Source organism: Stegostoma tigrinum, unplaced genomic scaffold, assembly GCF_030684315.1.
Source record: "Stegostoma tigrinum isolate sSteTig4 unplaced genomic scaffold, sSteTig4.hap1 scaffold_133, whole genome shotgun sequence".
NCBI lineage: Eukaryota > Metazoa > Chordata > Chondrichthyes > Orectolobiformes > Stegostomatidae > Stegostoma > Stegostoma tigrinum.
The window spans coordinates 275,169-286,410 of NW_026728080.1; the positions used below are offsets into that span (position 1 = coordinate 275,169).

An 11,242-nucleotide genomic window follows, 5' to 3' on the forward strand; every position below is an offset into this window, starting at 1 on the left:
TTGAGAGTTTCAAACTGCAATAATTAAACATGCATGATAGATAAAAGCATTCCAGAATTGTTTCGACTTGATGATAAATAGTGAATATCTTTTCTTGACTGCAGCTTTCCAGCCTATCAGTGCAGAAAGGCAGTGCTTAGCAAGATTGGATGAGGAATATTACTGTTCCAATTAGTTACATTTAATTTATCACCATTGAAGCTCGCGTTAGTTAGTATGCTTTTTTCCAATATATTTAATCTGAAGTTATGACAGATGATTTGGTTTGTAGATCTCCAATTACCTCTCTACTGTAGAACCCAGTTTTGAAACAATTGATATAAGGCACTTATTGTACTGTCACTGATGCTGTCATTATACTACCAGAGTATGGCTGTAATGCTGAATTACTTTAGCCTGCCTTCATGAAGCAATGCAATCTTTCCTAGATAAGGATGAGGGGAAGGTGCACATAAAAGACTGATTTATAAAATTGAGATTCATGGAATATATAGGTCACTATCAAATTTGGTTAAAAAAGATGGCTGAAGGACAGAAGCAGCAAGTTATGATAAATAGATGAGAAGATCGCTATTAGCATTTTCCCAAGTATTAGGACACTGATTTTTGGAGATAGATACATGATTTGAATTTGGGAATATGGCCTACAGAAGGCCCTTCAGCCAATCAAGTCTATGCAAACCTAACTGCACTAATCCCACTTTGCAGCACTTGTAGAAAAGTACTGGGATGAGCACATGAAATTAAAGGTTATTCTCCAAGTTGTGAGCTCTCTTGTCTCAACGACCCTTCTGGGTAGTGCATTCCAGATTACCACCACCCTCTGGGTAAAAATATTTTTCCTCAAATCCCCTCTACATCTCCTGCCCTTCACCTCATAATTGTGTCTCCGTGTTATTGACCCTTCAACTAAGGATACAGCTGCTTGCTAACCTTGCCCCTCCTAATCTTCTGCACCTCAGTCACGTCCCTCCTCAGCCTTCTCTGCTCTAAAGACGACAAACTGAGCTTATCCAGCTAGTCTTCATAGCTGAAGTGCTCCGCCCCAGGCAATATCCGAGTGAATAATCTCTGCACCCTCTCCAATTCAATCACATCCTTCCAACAGCATGGTGATGAGAACTGCATACAGTATTCCAACTTCGGCTTAACCAAAGTTCTATACAATTCCAACTTAACCTTCCAGCTGAAACCATCTGTGCCATGACTGATAAAGGCAAGTTCTCAGCACGCATTCTTAATCATCGTGTTAACCTGTCCTGCCACCTTCAAGGATAATGGGAACTGCAGATGCTGGAGAATCCAAGATAATAAAATGTGAGGCTGGATGAACACAGCAGGCCAAGCAGCATCTCAGGAGCACAAAAGCTGACGTTTCGGGCCTAGACCCTTCATCAGAGAGGGGGATGGGGTGAGGGTTCTGGAATAAATAGGGAGAGAGGGGGAGGCGGACCGAAGATGGAGAGAAAAGAAGATAGGTGGAGAGAGTATAGGTGGGGAGGTAGTGAGGGGATAGGTCAGTCCAGGGAAGACGGACAGGCAAAGGAGGTGGGATGAGGTTAGTAGGTAGATGGGGGTGCGGCTTGGGGTGGGAGGAAGGGATGGGTGAGAGGAAGAACCGGTTAGGGAGGCAGAGACAGGTTGGACTGGTTTTGGGATGCAGTGGGTGGGGGGGGGGAAGAGCTGGGCTGGTTGTGTGGTGCAGTGGGGGGAGGGGACGAACTGGGCTGGTTTAGGGATGCGGTGGGGGAAGGGGTGATTTTGAAACTGGTGAAGTCCACATTGATACCATTAGGCAGCAGGGTTCCCAGGTTCCCTCCTGCAGTGCCACAATGAATCGCAACAGACAACTGCACCTCCCAGTCGCAAACCACTTCCACTCCCCCTCCCATTCTTTTGATGACATGTCCATCATGGGCCTCCTGCAGTGCCACAATGATGTCACCCGTAGGTTGCAGGAACAGCAACTCATATTTCGCCTGGACTCTTTAATTTTACGTCCTCAAAGACATTTAACAGGGATAGCGTGGATTATAGAGTCAGTTGAGTAGATTGTTTCATTATTAATTCTTTACTAAATTTGATTTATATTACATTTTTAGACCACATCAGGTGAAGATGTGTGTGATTTCACCAAGGTGCTGAAAAATAACTTCAGATCAAAGAAATACTTTGCCAAACATCCTTGCTTGGGTTATTTACCACTACAAACAGTCCTAGAAGGTGAGAACCTTGAGATGTAAGTTTATTGATGTGAGATTTACTAATGTATCAATGCCCATTTGGGGGTTGACAAATATTGCCGCATTATTCATTCTGCAGCTTAGCAGGAGAGTGAGGTTGTCCATTTGCGCATGTATCAGAAGTACACAATACAAAAACAAGGGGGGCTTAACTGATATCATTGGTCCTCTCGCCTTGAAAGCAGTGTAGTCACTCAGAGTGCATCTGCTGTGGACTTGTTGATACTGTCACTAACGTGCAACCTTCCTTGATATCTTTCTCTGTCCTCCAGTTCTGTCTTTAAAAACTACAATCAATTACCCTCTCCTCAAAAGAAAAGAACCTTTGGCTGAACAGAGAACAAAGAACAGTACAGGCCTTCAGCCCGCAATGTTGTGCCGACCTATTATCCCACTCAGATCAAACTACCCTGCATACCCTTCATTTTACTATCCTTCATGTGCCTATCCAAGAGTCGCTTAAGAGTCTCTAAATGTATCTGACTCCACTCCCACTGCCAGCATTGCATTCCACACACTCTCTGTGTAAAGAACCTACCTCTGACATCTCCCCTATTCCTTCCTCCAGTCACCTTAAAATTTCTCCCCCTCGTAATAGTCATTTCTGCTCTGGGAAAAAATCTCTGACTATCCACTCCAGCTATGCCTCTCATCATCTTGCATACCTCTACCAAGTCACCTATCATTCTTCTTTGCTCCAGTGAAAAAAGTCCTCGCCCCCTCAACCCTACCTCATAAGACGTGCCGTCCATTCCATGCAGCATCCTGCTAAATCTCCTCTACACCCCCTCTAAAGCTTCCACATCCTCCCTATAATGAAGCGACCAAAACTGAAGGCAATATTCCAAGCGCTGCTCCATCCCCACGAACTAATGCTCTATTCCAAATCCCTTTCCTCTTGATGCTTCAAATTCCTTGCTGTCTTTCGTGTAATTTCATATTTGAATTCACCTGAACAAATTTCACCTGCAGCCCTGACCCACTAACAGCGATTTGCCCCCTGTGTCCTGACCCGCTCACAGTGATTTGCCCCCTCTGTCCTGACCCGCTTACAGCGACTTGCCCCCTCTGTCCTGACCCGCTCACAGCGACTTGCCTCTGCAGCCATGACCCGCTCCCAGCAACATGCCCTTGCAGTCGTGACCCGCTCCCAGCGACATGCCCTTGCAGTCCTGACCCGCTCCCAGCGACATGCCCCTGCAGTCCTGACCCGCTCACAGCGACTTGCCCCTCCAGCCCTGACCCGCTCACAGCAGCATGACTCTGCAGTCCTGACCTGCTCCCAAGTCAGCGACTTCGATGTTGTGGCCATTTCAGAGACATGGATGGAGCAGGGTCAGGAATGGATGTTGCAGGTTCCAGGGTTTAGATCTTTCATTAAGGTAAGGGAAGGTGGTAAAAGAGGGGGAGGTGTGGCTTTGTTGGTGAAAGACAGATCAGAGTAAACCGGTTGATGTCGTGTATATGGATTTCAGCAAGGCGTTTGATAAGGTTCCCCACAGAAGGCTATTTTACAAAATGCAGAGGAATGGGATTGTGGGAGATATAGCAGTTTGGATCGGAAATTGGCTTGCTGAAAGAAGACAGAGGGTTGCAGTTGGTGAGAAATGTTCATCCTGGAGACCAGTTACTAGTGGTGTACCGCAAGGGGCGGTGTAGGGTCCACCGCTGTTTGTCATTTTTTTAAATGACCTGGATGAGGGCACAGAAGGATGGGTTAGTAAATTTGCAGACGACACGAAGGTCGGTGGAGTTGTGGATAGTGACGAAGGATGCTGTAGGTTGCAGAGAGACATAGATAAGCTGCAGAGCTGGGCTGAGAGGTGGCAAATGGTGTTTGATGCAGACAAGTGTGAGGTGATGCACTTTGGTAGGAGTAACCGAAAGGCAAAGTTCTGGGCTAATGGTAAGATTCTTTGTATTGCAGATGAGCAGAGAGATTTTGGTGTCCATGTACACAGATCCTTGAAAGTTGCCACCCAGGTTGACAGGGCTGTTAAGAAGGAATACAGTGTTTTACCTTTTATTGACAGAGGGATCGAGTTCCGGAACCAAGAGCTTATGGTGAAGCTGTACAAAACTCTGGTGCGGCCGCACTTGGAGTATTTTGTGCAGTTCTGGTCGCTGCATTATAAGAAGGATGTGGAAGCTTTGGAAAGGGTGCAGAGGAGATTTACTAGGATGTTGCCTGGCATGGAGGAAAGGCTGAGGGACCTGAGGATGTTTTTGTGAGAGAGAAGAAGGTTGAGAGGTGACAATTGAAACATATAAAATAATCAGAGGGTTAGATAGGGTGGATATGAGAGCGTTTTTCCTAGGATGGTGACGGTGAGCACGAGGGGGCACAGCTTTAATATGAGGGGTGAAAGATATAGGACAGACGTCAGTGGTAGTTTCTTTACTCAGAGTAGTAAGGGAATGGAATGCTTTGCATGCAACGGTAATAGATTTGCCAACTTCAGGTACATTTAAGTCATCATTGGATAAGCATATGGACGTACATGGAATAGTGTAGGTTAGATGGGTTTCAGATCGGTATGACAGGTCGTCACAACATCGAGGGCCAAAGGACCTGTGCTGTGCTGTAATGATCTATGTTCTATGACCGTATAACGGTGGCTGAAAGAACTTTTGAGGAGGACTCGTCTTTTGAGGTGGTATGGACTGAGGTTGCCGAGGAAGGGTTATCGACTGAGTCAGTATGGGTGGAAGTTAGGAACAGCAAGGGAGCAGCCACCTCACTGGGGGTGTTCTACAGACCCCCAAATCACAGTAGGGAGATCGAAGAACTCACTGGCTGGCCTATTGTTGAAAAGTGCAAACGTAGCAGGGTTGTTGTTATGAGTGACTTCAACTTTCCCGATTGTAGATTGGAACCTCCTTCGTGCAGATGGTTTGGATGGAGCCGTTTTTGTCAGGTGTGTTCAGGAGGGATTCCTTACTCAGTATGTGGACAGGCGACGATGGGGAGGCCATTTTGGATTTGGTGCTCGGCAATGAGCCAGGACAGGTGTCAGATCTCGTGGTGGGAGAACACTTTGGCGACAGTGACCACAACAGCCTGACATTTACCATAGCCATGGAAAGGGAAAGGAGCAGTTACCAGGGGAAGATATTTAACGGGGGAAAAGGAAACTATGACGCTATCAGACAGGAGTTGGGAAGTAGAGATTGGGAGCAATTGTTCCACAGAAAGGGCACAGCAGACATGTGGAGGCGGTTTAAGGAGCAGTTGTTGCGAGTGATGTATAAATTTGTTCCTCTGAGACAGGTAAGAAGGGGTAAGATTAAAGAACCTTGGATGACGGTTACAGAGGTGCTTCTTGTCAAAAAGCAAAAGGCAGCGTTCGTAAGGTGGAGGAAGCAAGGGTCCAGCACAGCTTTAGAGGATTACAGGCTTGCTCGGAAGGAGCTCAAAAGTGGACTGAGGAGGGCCAGGAGGGGGCAGGAAAAAGGCTTGGCAGGAAGGATTAGGGCGAACCCGAAGGCATTTACTCATACGTGAGGAATAAGAGAATGATCAGGGAGAAGGTAGGGCTGATCAGGATAGCATAGGGAACTTGTGCGTGGAGTCTGAGCAGATAGTGGAAGCCCAAAATGAGTTTTTTGCTTCGGTTTTCACTAAGGAAAGGGACGTTGTTGTGAATGAGAACTTTGAGGAGCAGGAAAACAGGCTTGAACAGATCAAGATTGAGGAAGTTGATGTGCTGGAATTTTGGCAAACATTAAGATTGATAAGTCCCCAGGGCCAGATCAGATTTATTCTAAGTTGCTCCGGAAAGCGAGAAAGGAGGTTGCTAAGCCGCTGGCGAAGATCTTTGCTTGCTCGTTCTCCATGGAGTCGTATCGGAAGATTGGAAGGAGGCAAATGTTGTTCCTTTTTGCAAGAAAGGGAATAGGGAAATCCTGTGAAAATTACAGACCAGTCAGTCGTCAGTCTTAGGTCTGCGGTCAACAAGATTTTGGAGAGAATTCTGAGGGATAGGATTGATGACTATTTGGAAAAGCATAGCATGATTAAAGGGAGTCAGCATGGCTTTGTGAGGGGCAGGTCATGCCTTACAAATCTTATTGCGTTCTTTGAGGAAGTCACGAGACAGGTTGACGAGGGTCGAGCAGTGGATGTGGTGTACATGGACTTGAGCGAGGCATTTGATCAGGTTCCCCATGGCAGGCTCATTCATAAAGCCAGGAGGTATGGGATACAGGGTGATTTAGCTGTCTGGATTCAGAATTGGTTGGCTGACAGGAGCAGAGAGTGGTTGTAGATAGTAAGTATTCTGCTGGAGGTCAGTGCTGAGTGGTAGTCCCGCAAGGCTCTGTTCTTGGGCCTCTGCTGATTGTAGTTTTTATGAATGACTTGGACGAGGAGGTTGAGGGGTGGGTGAGTATGTTTACTGATGACACAAAGGTTGGAGGTGCCGTTGATAGTATTGAGGGCGATTGCAGGCTTCAGCGAGACATTGACAGTATGCAGAGCTGGGCTGAGAAATGGCAGATGGAGTTCACCCTGTATAAATGCGAAGTGATGCATTTTGGAAGGTTGAACTTAAATGCTGAATATAGGATTAAAGGCAGGATTCTCGGCACTGTGGAGAAACAGCGGGATCTTGGTGTTCAAGTGCATAGCTCCCTCAAAGTTGCCACACAAGTGGATAGGTTGTTAAGAAGGCATATGGTGTTTTGGCTTTCGTTAACAGGGGGATCGAGTTTAAGAGCCGTGAGGTTATGCTGCAGCTGTACAAAACCCTGGTGAGACCACACTTGGATTATTGTGTCCAGTTCTGGTCGTCCTGTTATAGGAAAGATGTGGAGGCTTTGGAGAGGATGCAAAGGAGGCTTTCCAGGAGCTGCCTGGACTGGAGGGCTTGTCTTACGAGGAGAGGTTGACTGAGCTTGGACTTTTCTCTCTGGAGAGAAGGAGGAAGAGAGGTGACCTGATCACAAGATAATGAGAGGCATGGATAGAGTCGATAGGCAGAGACTTTTCCCCAGGGCAGGTTTGCCTGCCTCGAGGGGTCATAGTTTTAAGGTGGTCGGAGGAAGGTATAGAGGAGACGTCAGAGGGAGGTTCTTCACCCAGAGAGTTGTGAGCGCATGGAATAGTTTACCAGTGGTAGTCGTTGGAAGTGGAGTCGGTAGTGACATTTAAGCAACTCCTGGACATGCACATGGACAGCAGTGAATTGAGGGGAATGTAGGTTAGGTTATTTTATTTTTGATTAGGAATATTCCACGGCACAACATCGTGGGCTGAAGGGCCTGCACATGCTGTGCTTTTCTATGTTCTATGTAGTTATAATCAGAGGCAGTGTAGTTAGGGGAATGAACACTGTTCGTTGTGACTAGGAATCGAGAGTCTCGAAAGTAGTGTTGCCTGCCTGGTGCCCAGGTTCAGGATATTCCATCTCGGCAACAAAGGAACTTGAAGTGGGAGAGTAGAAATCCAGCTATCGTGGTACACACATGTACCATTGATAGGAAGAAAGAGGAAAGAGGTTCTGCTGAGGGATTATGAGCACCGAGGTGCTGAATGAGAAAGCAGAACCTGAAAGGTTATAATCTCTGGATTCTTATCTGAGCAATTTGGCACGGTGTGAACAAAATTAAAGATGTAAATGCATTGTTCAAATGTGGCATGGCAGAAATGTGTTTGAATTCATGGACATGGGCATCGCTTTGGGGAAGGAGGGAGTTGTTCCGGTGGTACAGACTCGATCAGAATCATTTTGGGACAAGTGTCCTGGCAAAAGACATAGATAATAAAATGTGAGGCTGGATGAACACAGCAGGCCAAGCAGCATCACAGGAGCACAAAAAGCTGACGTTTCGGGCCTAGACCCTTCATCAGAGAGGGGGATGGGGACAGGGAACTGGAATAAATAGGGAGAGAGGGGAGGAGGACTGAAGATGGAGAGTAAAGAAGATAGGTGGAGAGAGTGTAGGTGGGGAGGGAGGGAGGGGATAGGTCAGTCCAGGGAAGACGGACAGGTCAAGGAGGTGGGATGAGGTTAGTAGGTAGCTGGGGGTGCGGCTTGGGGTGGGAGAAGGGATGGGTGAGAGGAAGAACCGGTTAGGGAGGCAGAGACAGGTTGGACTGGTTTTGGGATGCAGTGGGTGGGGGGGAAGAGCTGGGCTGGTTGTGTGTGTGCAGTGGGGGGAGGGGACGAACTGGGCTGGTTTAGGGATGCGGTGGGGGGAAGGGAAGATTTTGAAACTGGTGAAGTCCACATTGATACCATATGGCTGCAGGGTTCCCAGGCGGAATATGAGTTGCTGTTCCTGCCACCTTCGGGTCGGCCATCATTGTGGCACTGCAGGAGGCCATGATGGACATGTCATCAAGAGAATGGGAGGGGGAGTGGAAATGGTTTGCGACTGGGAGGTGCAGTTGTTTGTTGCGAACTGAGCGGAGGTGTTCTGCAAAGCGGTCCCCAAGCCTCCGCTTGGTTTCCCCAATGTAGAGGAAGCCGCACCGGGTACATTGGATGCAGTATACCACATTGGCAGATGTGCAGGTGAACCTCTGCTTAATGTGGAATGTCATCTTGGGGCCTGGGATGGGGATGAGGGAGGAGGTGTGGGGACAAGTGTAGCATTTCCTGCGGTTGCAGGGGAAGGTGCCGGGTGTGGTGGGGTTGGAGTGCAGTGTGGAGCGAACAAGGGAGTCACGGAGAGAGTGGTCTCTCTGGAAAGCTGACAGGGGAGGGGATGGAAAAATGTCTTGGGTGGTGGGGTCGGATTGTAAATGGCGGAAGTGTCGGAGGATAATGCGTTGTATCCGGAGGTTGGTAGGGTTGGTGTGTGAGAACGAGGGGGATCCTCTTGGGGCGGTTGTGGCGGGGGCGGGGTGTGAGGGATGTGTTGCGGGAAATATGGGAGACGCGGTCAAGGGCGTTCTCGATCACTGTGGGGGTAAGTTGCGGTCCTTAAAGAACTTGGACATCTGAGATGTGCGGGAGTGGAATGTCTTATCGTGGGAGCAGATGAGGCGGAGGAATTGGGAATAGGGGATGGAATTTTTGCAGGAGGGTGGGTGGGAGGAGGTGTATTCTAGGTAGAAAAGACATAGCTAGGTCTGGGGGTAGGGCATTAAAGTAAAAAGTGTGGAGTGGGTGAGTTCAGTTGCATGGAAAATTATGGAAAAAGTTAGAAGCTGGTAAGTGCTCAGCAAAGTTTCCAGAGCAAGTCATAGGACAAAAAGTATGGAAATAGTCAGGAGTCTCTTTCAGGTGCAGCAAACAAGAAGAGTGGCCACCCTGGAAATGCCAGACTGAAGGTCTTGTATTTAATTGCAGGGAGTGTATGAAACAAAGTGAATGAGTTTGTGGTGCAGATTGAAATTGACAGATACATTGTTCTGGGTGTCACAGAGAGGTGGTTGTTAGGGGATACGTTTTGGCAACTAAATATCCAATGATACATGACCTGGAAATGCTCGAAGAACAGGCGAATGGACAGAGATGTCAGGGTTGGCTTGTCAGTAAGAAATGAGGTCGCGCTGAAGGAACCACAGCTCTTGAGCTTGTTTATTAACGACTTGGAGGAAAGAGGTGAATGTGCTGTGGCTAAATTAGTAGATGATTCAAAAATATTAGAAGACAAGGCATGACACAGAAACAGAGATTTACCAGGATGTTACTTGGATTGGAATGTATGAGGTATAAGGAGGGTTTGGTGGAAATGTTGCCTCATAATAAATGCAATGAGACCAACCATGATTTCACCGAATGCTGGAGGAAAATCAATGTGCCAAATGACATTTTTAGTGAGTCTTATTGTTTGACAATGCATTGGTAAAGGTGTTTTTTTTTTCTGTCTTGGATGAGTGTAAAAATGAAATGTGCACCCTTCCTTTTCATCTGGAAATAAACAATTGTTCTGAACGATTTCCATTGACTGGTAGCAATCTGACAAGCATGACGATGTAAAGAGATTCTTTGCTTTCTTTTTAATTGTAAAGTATTCTTTGGAATTAATTAAGCATATATTATTTGCATCTCAGGAATTATATTCATCACTGCATCTCCAAAAGTGCTCTTGTATGATAACAACATTTGAAAGAACACTCTTCAATGGTGGTGATTTTCAGTTGCCATAACACACATGAAATTACATTGTTGGCCAATCTGTCCATGATTATTTCATTATCTTACGTTTCAAACAGACAAGGAAATATTGGTGATGCAATGAAGAATTTGATGATAAAATATAATTGCTGTTATAGTTTCCTCTTGCAAGAAATATTCGCAACAAATTGACTGGTCAAGGAAATGGACACTGACTGAGTACTTTGAATGTTGAAGTGATTTCTAAAATGAAAATTATGACCTTGATGATTTCTCTTTCATGCAGATTTGAAGAGAATATTTTAAAATATCCTCTAGGTTCGTGGTTCAGGCATAAAAGTGCAATATGTATATTTATGTATATACATGTAAGTGCGTCATCTGAAAAGATAATGAGTATAAATCACTTGTGACAAGTGAGAATGAGCTATTCGGATAGTCAGAACTGCCAATGTTAGTGTCTGAGATAACACATTGTAGAGCTGAGGAACACAACAGGGCAGGCAGCATCAGAGGCTCAAGAAAGTTGAGCTTTTGGGTTAGACCCTTCCTCCAAAATGGAGGGTGGAAGGGAGCTCAGAAACAAATAGCGTGGAGAGGGAGGAGGTGCTGGGGAAGGTCGGTGGGGACGGTGATAAGTGAGTACGATCCAGATTGAAACAGATTTCCCCCAGCAGGTATTGAATACAAATTCCAAATCACTGTCAAAATCTTGGTGACTGTGAACATTCATGTTTTTTGTCTGTGTGTTTCAGTAATTGCATGACAGTTGAATGGTTCGTTGAGCGTGAGGAACCTATGGACTCTCATACACCAAGATGGAATTTAGTTCGAAGAGTGACTCCTCTTCAAAGTACTTACTTGCTTTTAAAATATTGACCATTTCTGCTGTCTAGTTGAACAAATTTAGCTTAATACTGCTTCAATAGG

The 11,242-nt window shown here is 46.2% G+C and overlaps 1 protein-coding gene across 3 annotated transcripts in view; it reads left to right on the top strand.

Moving 5' to 3' along the window:
* Nucleotides 1-11,242, top strand: part of LOC132207718 (dystrophin-related protein 2-like) — a 93,895-nt gene that overhangs the window by 30,428 nt on the left and 52,225 nt on the right. For 2 of the 3 annotated variants that reach the window (XR_009443738.1, XR_009443739.1), the window contains exon 8: nucleotides 2,103-2,223. The exons of the other annotated variant lie outside the window; for it this stretch is intronic. The gene's annotated coding sequence lies outside the window, so the exon portion shown is untranslated. The remainder of the gene's footprint in view (nucleotides 1-2,102; nucleotides 2,224-11,242) is intronic. 3 annotated transcript variants of the gene reach the window in all.